The sequence below is a fragment of the Paralichthys olivaceus genome, chromosome 5, assembly GCF_024713975.1.
Source record: "Paralichthys olivaceus isolate ysfri-2021 chromosome 5, ASM2471397v2, whole genome shotgun sequence".
Taxonomy (NCBI): Eukaryota; Metazoa; Chordata; class Actinopteri; order Pleuronectiformes; family Paralichthyidae; genus Paralichthys; species Paralichthys olivaceus.
Window position 1 is genome coordinate 23374233 of NC_091097.1, and position 10000 is coordinate 23384232.

The 10000-nt window shown below is 42.8% G+C and overlaps 5 non-coding genes and 1 pseudogene across 5 annotated transcripts; all 6 read right to left on the reverse strand.

The window, feature by feature from the left end:
* Positions 1–6712: 6712 nt before the first annotated feature.
* Positions 6713–6831, reverse strand: LOC138409154 (5S ribosomal RNA). The gene has a single exon (XR_011242474.1). It is a non-coding gene; the product is annotated as a 5S ribosomal RNA (ribosomal RNA).
* Positions 6832–7321: 490 nt separating this feature from the next.
* Positions 7322–7440, reverse strand: LOC138408568 (5S ribosomal RNA). Its single transcript, XR_011241887.1, has one exon. It is a non-coding gene; the product is annotated as a 5S ribosomal RNA (ribosomal RNA).
* Positions 7441–7930: 490 nt separating this feature from the next.
* On the reverse strand, positions 7931–8049 carry LOC138408579 (5S ribosomal RNA). Its single transcript, XR_011241898.1, has one exon. It is a non-coding gene; the product is annotated as a 5S ribosomal RNA (ribosomal RNA).
* Positions 8050–8539: 490 nt separating this feature from the next.
* Positions 8540–8648, reverse strand: LOC138409643 (5S ribosomal RNA; annotated as a pseudogene).
* A 491-nt stretch (positions 8649–9139) lies between these two features.
* LOC138408808 (5S ribosomal RNA) lies at positions 9140–9258 on the reverse strand. Its single transcript, XR_011242128.1, has one exon. It is a non-coding gene; the product is annotated as a 5S ribosomal RNA (ribosomal RNA).
* Positions 9259–9742: 484 nt separating this feature from the next.
* LOC138410128 (5S ribosomal RNA) lies at positions 9743–9861 on the reverse strand. Its single transcript, XR_011242924.1, has one exon. It is a non-coding gene; the product is annotated as a 5S ribosomal RNA (ribosomal RNA).
* Between the last annotated feature and the right edge of the window lie 139 nt (positions 9862–10000).

The window sequence follows — 10000 nt, forward strand, 5'->3', positions numbered from 1 at the left end:
CAACCATAGCATCTTGATGTGTGGGTGGGTTGGGGGGGTCAATTGTTCCAAAATCAATCTCAAGGTGAAATTTTGTCATATCGTTGCAAGAAAAAAATCATTACAATTTTCAAAAATGACCTTCAGCAATATTGTCAGTGTTTCATATCCAGTTGTTTCCTTGATGCAGAGTAAACTCCCTGCTCTTTCATCGCTCTCTCCAAATAAGACAATTTGAAAATGATATGTTAATAAAACATGAATAAAGTAGTGTTTTGATTCGAAACAAATCTGATGAATGCTCACTCTGACCTTTCAGTGATGATGTGAGGGTTCCATATTCTTTTTCCTTTGATGAACAGTCTTTCCTGCTCTTTCCAAGAGGTGTCTCCTCTGAAGCAGAAGCAGCAGCAACAGCGCCCTCTGCAAAGAAAAGTCTAAAAAGCTTACAGCACCTGGTATTCCCAGGTGGTCTCCCATCCAAGTACTAACCAGGCCCGACCCTGCTTAGCTTCCGAGATCGGGAGTGTTTTTTTTTTTTTTTTCTTTTATTATCAAAAATAGATTGAATTTACATTTTTTTTACATACATTTGTTTTTTACATCGTTCGTTTACATGTTTGCCTCTGTCAGGTCTTAACTTTTCACATGTATACATCACTCGATACAGGAAACACACAAATCAATAAAAGCAATAAAACCAACCAAAAACAAAAAGGCCCAAAACAAATCTTAACCAAAATCCATTCTCACCTCATTCACATCTCCATTCGTTATTTCTATGAAGGTGCTCCCGTCCACAAACCCTTTCTGAAAGTCGTCTTTCCCAATGTAGCTGTGCATCACTTTCACATCCCTTTCTGTCAAATTTTTAAAAACATTCCACACGTCACATTTTCTCCTTTCATACTGCGCAGTGTTTCTCCTTAGTTTCACTGCATATCGTGCGTGGCTCAGGACATAGTTTAACAGATTTACATTGCATCCTCTCTTTCTCTCCACCACTCCAAACAACCACAGCTTCTTCCATTCGCTTCTCCCCACAAAGTCTCCCTCCCAGCACCTATTTATTAACTCCCTTATTTTCCCAAAGTACACCCTTAGTTCCCCACATTCAACAAACTCATGCATACATGTCTCCACTCCCACTTCACATACGTCACATTCCTTTCCCACCTCCCGGTCAAACTTGCTCTTTATCAGGTTGTTGTATATCCTGTTGTGCCTTAGCATGTAGTCAAAGTGTTCACATTCAGTCGTGTTCCACTTCACTCTCAGATTGGTCCATATTTGCTTTGCATCCATGTTATCCATTACTTTGACCCACACTTTCTCTGCAGCCGGCCTCCTCAGTTCTTTCTCCCTCATACATTCATATATCATCCTTGTTTTTACATCCTTCAGACTCAACTTGCACTCCCCTTCCCCTACATACATATCTATTTCATCTTCTCCTCCGTTCACGTTCTCTCTCTCAATCATTTCCTTCCATTCTTTGGGCATTGCTTTTTTTATTTTTTCTATGACCCCTTCAGCTGTACCCGGCCATATTTCATCCCCATTCCCCCTGACCTCATCTACAATCACCTGTGCCCTCATAAAACCCGGTGTGTACTCGTACACCATGTCCCTCACCTTCCTTATCCCTGCTCTCCATATTACCCTGTTAAAGATGGTCTCCCCCTCCACTGTGATTTTTGGATTTAAAAACGCTGGCTGCTCCCATACCTGCTTTACATTTTTGCATTCATACTTCACGAAACTCAGAAACTCTCCCCACGCTCCCAGCATCTCTTTGTAATAATCAGTCACTCCATCTAACATCCCTTTTTTCATTTTCATATACACTCCACTCTCACCACACCCTCCAGTTTTGTTGATAGCTTCTGTTAAACACACCTTCCACACCTGATCACTTTTATTCTTTAAGTATCTCACCATCATTTTCACCCTCAGTGCTTTTTTTTTCCTCTCTAAGTTAACCAGTTTCAGTCCCCCATCTTCATACTCATTTTCTAGTACTTCCCTTGCTATTCTAACCCCCTTCCCATCCCACAAAAAGTCACTCACCATCCCTCCCACTTCTTTCATCACTTTCTCAGGCACATCCATCACATTCATCACATACACCAGCTTGCTCATTATTAAACAATTTACTACAATTACCTTCCCTTTTAGCTTCAATCCTCTTCTCTTCCAAAACCCTAACGTCTTTCTAATCCTATTCACTATCCCCTCATACTGCCTATCTCTCCCTTCTTTCTCCTCTATCCCTAAATTTACACCTAACACCTTCATATACCCTTTGTTTTCCTTCATTCTGATCTCCTCCCTCTCTTCTCTGTTCTCCCCTATGTACATTATCTCTGATTTCTCTATGTTTACTTTTGCTCCTGATGCCCTACCATACTGCTCTACACTTTTTAAAACCTCTACTACACTTTCTTTGTCCCTAACTGTCACTGTTGTGTCGTCTGCATATTGATATAGCGTGCTCATCTGTCCACCCGGTAGTTCTATGCCCTTAATCCCTCTATTTTGCAATATTAGTGCCGCTAGCGGCTCTGCTGACAAGGCGTAGAGCAGAGCCGATAGCGGACATCCCTGTCTAACTGATCTCTCTAATCTAAACTCCTCTGTCACTATCCCGTTTATTTTTATCTTACTCGCTGCTCTTTCATACATCCTCCTTATCCATCTTATCATCCTATTTCCAAAACCCACTTTATCTAATACCTTATATAAATACCCATGATCTACTCTATCAAATGCTTTATTCAGATCCAAACTCGCTACTATCCCTATATTGTTCCCCTTCATGTGTGTGATGGTGTCCCTAATACTGCTTATTGTGTCGGCTATGTCTCTTCCTGGTATGCTATATGCTTGTGTGCTTCCCACCACCGTCCCTATAACCCCCTTTATCCTATTCGCTAATACCTTTGCTAATATTTTATAATCACCATTTAACATTGTGAGTGGTCTGTAATTTTCTAATTTGTCCCTGCTCCCTTTTTTGTAAATTATACTAACTAGCCCTATTGTCATGCTGTGTGGCATCTCTCCCTTCTCTTCTATATACCTAAATAATCTATCTAACACTGGCACTAATTCTTCCTTAAACTCTATATAAAACTCTCCTATTATCCCATCTATCCCTGGACTTTTATTTCTGCCTAACTCATCTATTGCTTTCCCTATCTCTCCCTTAGTTATCTCTCCTTCACATCCTTCTCTGTCCTCATCACTCAGCCTAGCTTCCATCTTTTCTATCACCTGCCTGCTACTCTCCTCATCTACTTCTTCTTTCTTGAATAACTCCCTATAGAATTCTCCTACTCTTTCCACTATCCCTACAAAGTCAGTTATTCTTTCCCCTCTCTTTCCCTCCACTTGCTCAAAATAGTTATTCTTTTGCCTTACCTTCTCTAGCCCTAAGAAATAACTTGTACATTTTTCCCCCTCTACTACATCTCTTGCCTTACTTCTAATTATTGCTCCCTTGCACTTTCCCTGTTCTATCTCTTTCAGTTCATCTTTCTTCTTTATATATTCCCCCAAATCATACTTGCCATCCTCCTCAGCTTTCTTTTCCTCTTCTCTCAACTCCTCTTTTAACTTTTTTTCCTTCTCTCTCTGTGTTTTCCCCCTCTTCCTACTGTGTTTTATGCTCATGGTCCGTACTCCCTCTTTTACCCCTTCCCACCACCTCCCTATATCTTCCTCATACATCCTGTCATCCTTCTCCCACCTTATGTATTCTCTCACTTCTTTTTTATATTTTTCATCTCTCAGCAACTCCCCATTCATGCACCACAGTCCCCCTCCTCTTCTCTCTGTTTCCCTTCCTATTGTAAATTTTAGCACCTTGTGATCACTAATAGTTGTGATTTTGTAATCTATACCACTTATCCTTTCTGCTATGCCCTTTGTGCTCAATACTAAATCTATCCTACTCTGTTTTAATTTTCCCTTCACCACTTGCATTCGTGAGTACTCTCTCCCCTCAGGATTTCTTTCTCTCCATACATCACTCAGTCCTTTCACACTTTTAATCTTTTCTAACATTCCTCTCGATGTATCATTCTTAAAACACATGTTCTCCGCCACATCCAATTTCCCACACCACACATTAAAGTCTCCTACTATCATACAGTTGCCATCACACATTGTTCCCATTTTTTCAAACATCCTCTTTCTCTCTTTCTCCTCATTTGGTGCATGCACATTTATCAGTTTTATGTTTTCATTCCTATATTTAAATTTTATCCCTATCATCCTGCCATCTTCCCCATCGTCACACTTGCTCACATCCTCTATCACTCCTCTTTTTATTAAAATCGCTACCCCCCCTGCTTCCCCATAACCATTGCTTGCATACACATCTCCCATCCATTCCTTCTCCACTTCTCTCATACTCCTTTCATCCCAGTGTGTCTCCTGGATACATATTATGTCACTTTTCCCCAATCCATACATCTGTTCTCTCTTACTTTTATTTCTTAGCCCTCTTGCATTAATTGATATTATTTCAATCATTATTATTATTAGGATGCTTAGTTTCATTTTTTGTTCTTATTTTTGCTTTTCTTATTCATCCTATTGTGCCTCTCTGTATTCTGTCGCTTCCTAATTTGCGTTATTTTCTCAGACAGTTCCATATCAGTTTCGGAATCTACCGTTTGTGACGCGTGTGACTCCTCACCGGCCTCTGTGGGAGTCGCTCCGTCCGTCACTTTCCTCCTCTCCCCCGTCTTGTCTTTTCCTCGCCTTTTCTCCTCCTTCTCCTCCGTCTCCATGCCTGCCTTGTCCGCTCCGTCTTCCTTTCCTTCCGTTTTGTCCTTCTCCTCTGCCGTCGCCGCCCGCATCTTCTCTCCTCTCCTCCTGCCTGCGTCCACCTCTGCATCCTTTCCTTGCCTTTTCTCCTCGGTCTCCAGTTCTGCCTTGTCCGCTCCGTCTCTCTTTCCTTTCCTCGTCACCTTCCTCTCCGCCGGCTCCCTCTCTCCTCTCTCCTTGTCGGCGTCCACCTTCACCGCCTCCTCCGTCGCTCCATTCTTTTCCTCTCTCCCGTCGTCCTTCTGCACCTCTCCTGCTCCGCTCGTGCTCACCGGTCCCTCCTCAACTCCCTCGTCCACACTCTCCATGTCCTCCGTGTCTCTGTCCTCGCTGTTTTCACTCTCGCTCCCATCTCCGCTCTCATCCACCTCACTTTTTTCTCCTTCCGCCTCACTTTCCTTGCAGCTGCAGTTCTGATTTAGGTTTTTACACATCTCACATCTTTTCTTCCCTTGGCTGCACTCCCTAGCAAAGTGTCCCTGAATTCCACATCTATGGCACTGGAACTCAGGGCACTCCCTCATTATGTGCCCGGGTTGGATGCACATCCTGCACACCCTGACCTGTTTGTCATGAATGACTCTAAAATATTCGCTCCCCAGTGCTGTTTCAAATTTAGTTGAATATGGCAATGACTGCACTTGGTTATTGAATCTCACTTTCATGAACCTAGTTCCATCTGCCACATTGGTTCCCGGCCACATCCTCCTCTTTATTGGTGATGCAGCCGAGACTCCCCACCCCTTCAATTTTTCCAGGATTTTTTCATCTCCTATATAAAAGGGGAGATTTAGAAATGACACTACCAGCTCATCGTTTGTGAGTTCCCTGGCGTGTATCCTGGTGTCCCCCATCTTAAATCCCTCCATGAGCCTGTCTTTTCCTCTCGGATGGCTCATGGACATCTCATACTTATTCCTGCCAATAAATCTGCACGCCACCAGCCCTCCACATAGCTCACGCACGCATCTCATGAGCTCCATTGCGCTGATCTCATTTTCTCCCTCCATTTCCACACTCACGGTCAACTTCCTTACCTCTCTCTCTGTGCTTTCGCCGCTCTGGCTCAGCACAACAGCGGGGGTAGCCGCGCTACTCATCCGCTCCGTGTTCTCCTCCACCGCTCCCTCCATGGGACTGACACAGAAGCCCCCGTACAGCGCGTCGCTGTTACGGGGAGATATATCAATGTCAGCTATCACAACGCTAACGTCCGGTTGGATAGCTGCATACACACATAGAAAAAAGGAAAAAGGAAAAAGAAAAGTAGAAAAATAGAAAAATAGAGAGATAGATCGTGAAGAAGTTGGAAAAAAAGTACTGAGTAGGTCGTCCGTGGTGCTCTACTTCCGCGTCAAGCTGACGTCACTCCGTGGTGCGTTCAAGGGCGTTCGGGCTGGTTTGGCCGTAAGCGATTAACTCCACCCACAATACCTCCTTTATACATGTGAATCATCACCATCATCAATGGTTCTTCTGTTGCTTTGCAACCATAGAATCTTGATGTGTGGCTGGGTTGGGGGGGTCAATTGTTTCAAAATCAATCTCAAGGTGCAATTTTGTCATATCGTTGCAAGAAAAAAATCATTACAATTTTCAAAAATGACCTTCAGCAATATTGTCAGTGTTTCATATCCAGTTGTTTCCCTTATGAAGAGTAAACTCCCTGCTCTTTCATCGCTCTCTCCAAATAAGACGATTTGAAAATGATATGTTAATAAAACATGAATAAAGTAGTGTTTTGATTAGAAACAAATCTGATGAATGCTCACTCTCACCGATGATGTGAGGGTTCCATATTCTTTTTTCCTTTGATGAACAGTCTTTCCTGCTCTTTCCAAGAGGTGTCTCCTCTGAAGCAGCAGCAACAGCGCCCTCTGCAAAGAAAAGTCTAAAAAGCTTACAGCACCTGGTATTCCCAGGCGGTCTCCCATCCAAGTACTAACCAGGCCCAACCCTGCTTAGCTTCCGAGATCGGACGAGATCGGGCGTGTTCAGGGTGGTATGGCCGTAAGCGATTAACTCCACCCACAATACCTCCTTTATACATGTGAATCATCACCATCATCAATGGTTCTTCTGTTGCTTTGCAACCATAGAATCTTGAGGTGTGGGTGGGCGGGGGGGTCAATTGTTCCAAAATCAATCTCAAGGTGCAATATTGTCATATCGTTGCAAGAAAAAAATCATTACAATTTTCAAAAATGACCTTCAGCAATATTGTCAGTGTTTCATATCCAGTTGTTTCCTTGATGCAGAGTAAACTCCCTGCTCTTTCATCGCTCTCTCCAAATAAGACAATTTGAAAATGATATGTTAATAAAACATGAATAAAGTAGTGTTTTGATTAGAAACAAATCTGATGAATGCTCACTTTCACCTTTCAGTGATGATGTGAGGGTTCCATATTCTTTTTTCCTTTGATGAACAGTCTTTCCTGCTCTTTCCAAGAGGTGTCTCCTCTGAAGCAGCAGCAACAGCGCCCTCTGCAAAGAAAAGTCTAAAAAGCTTACAGCACCTGGTATTCCCAGGCGGTCTCCCATCCAAGTACTAACCAGGCCCGACCCTGCTTAGCTTCCGAGATCGGACGAGATCGGGCGTGTTCAGGGTGGTATGGCCGTAAGCGATTAACTCCACCCACAATACCTCCTTTATACATGTGAATCATCACCATCATCAATGGTTCTTCTGTTGCTTTGCAACCATAGCATCTTGATGTGTGGGTGGGTTGGGGGGGTCAATTGTTCCAAAATTAATCTCAAAGTGAAATTTTGTCATATCGTTGCAAGAAAAAAATCATTACAATTTTCAAAAATGACCTTCAGCAATATTGTCAGTGTTTCATATCCAGTTGTTTCCTTGATGCAGAGTAAACTCCCTGCTCTTTCATCGCTCTCTCCAAATAAGACAATTTGAAAATGATATGTTAATAAAACATGAATAAAGTAGTGTTTTGATTAGAAACAAATCTGATGAATGCTCACTCTCACCTTTCAGTGATGATGTGAGGGTTCCATATTCTTTTTCCTTTGATGAACAGTCTTTCCTGCTCTTTCCAAGAGGTGTCTCCTCTGAAGCAGCAGCAACAGCGCCCTCTGCAAAGAAAAGTCTAAAAAGCTTACAGCACCTGGTATTCCCAGGCGGTCTCCCATCCAAGTACTAACCAGGCCCGACCCTGCTTAGCTTCCGAGATCGGACGAGATCGGGCGTGTTCAGGGTGGTATGGCCGTAAGCGATTAACTCCACCCACAATACCTCCTTTATACATGTGAATCATCACCATCATCAATGGTTCTTCTGTTGGTTTGCAACCATAGCATCTTGATGTGTGGGTGGGTTGGGGGGGTCAATTGTTCCAAAATTAATCTCAAGGTGAAATTTTGTCATATCGTTGCAAGAAAAAAATCATTACAATTTTCAAAAATGACCTTCAGCAATATTGTCAGTGTTTCATATCCAGTTGTTTCCTTGATGCAGAGTAAACTCCCTGCTCTTTCATCGCTCTCTCCAAATAAGACAATTTGAAAATGATATGTTAATAAAACATGAATAAAGTAGTGTTTTGATTAGAAACAAATCTGATGAATGCTCACTCTCACCTTTCAGTGATGATGTGAGGGTTCCATATTCTTTTTCCTTTGATGAACAGTCTTTCCTGCTCTTTCCAAGAGGTGTCTCCTCTGAAGCAGCAGCAACAGCGCCCTCTGCAAAGAAAAGTCTAAAAAGCTTACAGCACCTGGTATTCCCAGGCGGTCTCCCATCCAAGTACTAACCAGGCCCGACCCTGCTTAGCTTCCGAGATCGGACGTGTTCAGGGTGGTATGGCCGTAAGCGATTAACTCCACCCGCAATACCTCCTTTATACATGTGAATCATCACCATCATCAATGGTTCTTCTGTTGCTTTGCAACCATAGCATCTTGATGTGTGGGTGGGTTGGGGGGGTCAATTGTTCCAAAATCAATCTCAAGGTGAAATTTTGTCATATCGTTGCAAGAAAAAAATCATTACAATTTTCAAAAATGACCTTCAGCAATATTGTCAGTGTTTCATATCCAGTTGTTTCCCTGATGCAGAGTAAACTCCCTGCTCTTTCATCGCTCTCTCCAAATAAGACAATTTGAAAATGATATGTTAATAAAACATGAATAAAGTAGTGTTTTGATTAGAAACAAATCTAATGAATGCTCACTTTCACCTTTCAGTGATGATGTGAGGGTTCCATATTCTTTTTTCCTTTGATGAACAGTCTTTCCTGCTCTTTCCAAGAGGTGTCTCCTCTGAAGCAGCAGCAACAGCGCCCTCTGCAAAGAAAAGTCTAAAAAGCTTACAGCACCTGGTATTCCCAGGCAGTCTTCCATCCAAGTACTAACCAGGCCCGACCCTGCTTAGCTTCCGAGATCGGACGAGATCGGGCGTGTTCAGGGTGGTATGGCCGTAAGCGATTAACTCCACCCGCAATACCTCCTTTATACATGTGAATCATCACCATCATCAATGGTTCTTCTGTTGCTTTGCAACCATAGCATCTTGATGTGTGGGTGGGTTGGGGGGGTCAATTGTTCCAAAATCAATCTCAAGGTGATATTTTGTCATATCGTTGCAAGAAAAAAATCATTACAATTTTCAAAAATGACCTTCAGCAATATTGTCAGTGTTTCATATCCAGTTGTTTCCTTGATGCAGAGTAAACTCCCTGCTCTTTCATCGCTCTCTCCAAATAAGACGATTTGAAAATGATATGTTAATAAAACATGAATAAAGTAGTGTTTTGATTAGAAACAAATCTGATGAATGCTCACTCTCACCGATGATGTGAGGGTTCCATATTCTTTTTTCCTTTGATGAACAGTCTTTCCTGCTCTTTCCAAGAGGTGTCTCCTCTGAAGCAGCAGCAACAGCGCCCTCTGCAAAGAAAAGTCTAAAAAGCTTACAGCACCTGGTATTCCCAGGCGGTCTCCCATCCAAGTACTAACCAGGCCCAACCCTGCTTAGCTTCCGAGATCGGACGAGATCGGGCGTGTTCAGGGTGGTATGGCTGTAAGCGATTAACTCCACCCACAATACCTCCTTTATACATGTGAATCATCACCATCATCAATGGTTCTTCTGTTGCTTTGCAACCATAGAATCTTGAGGTGTGGGTGGGCGGGGGGGTCAATTGTTCCAAAATCAATCTCAAGGT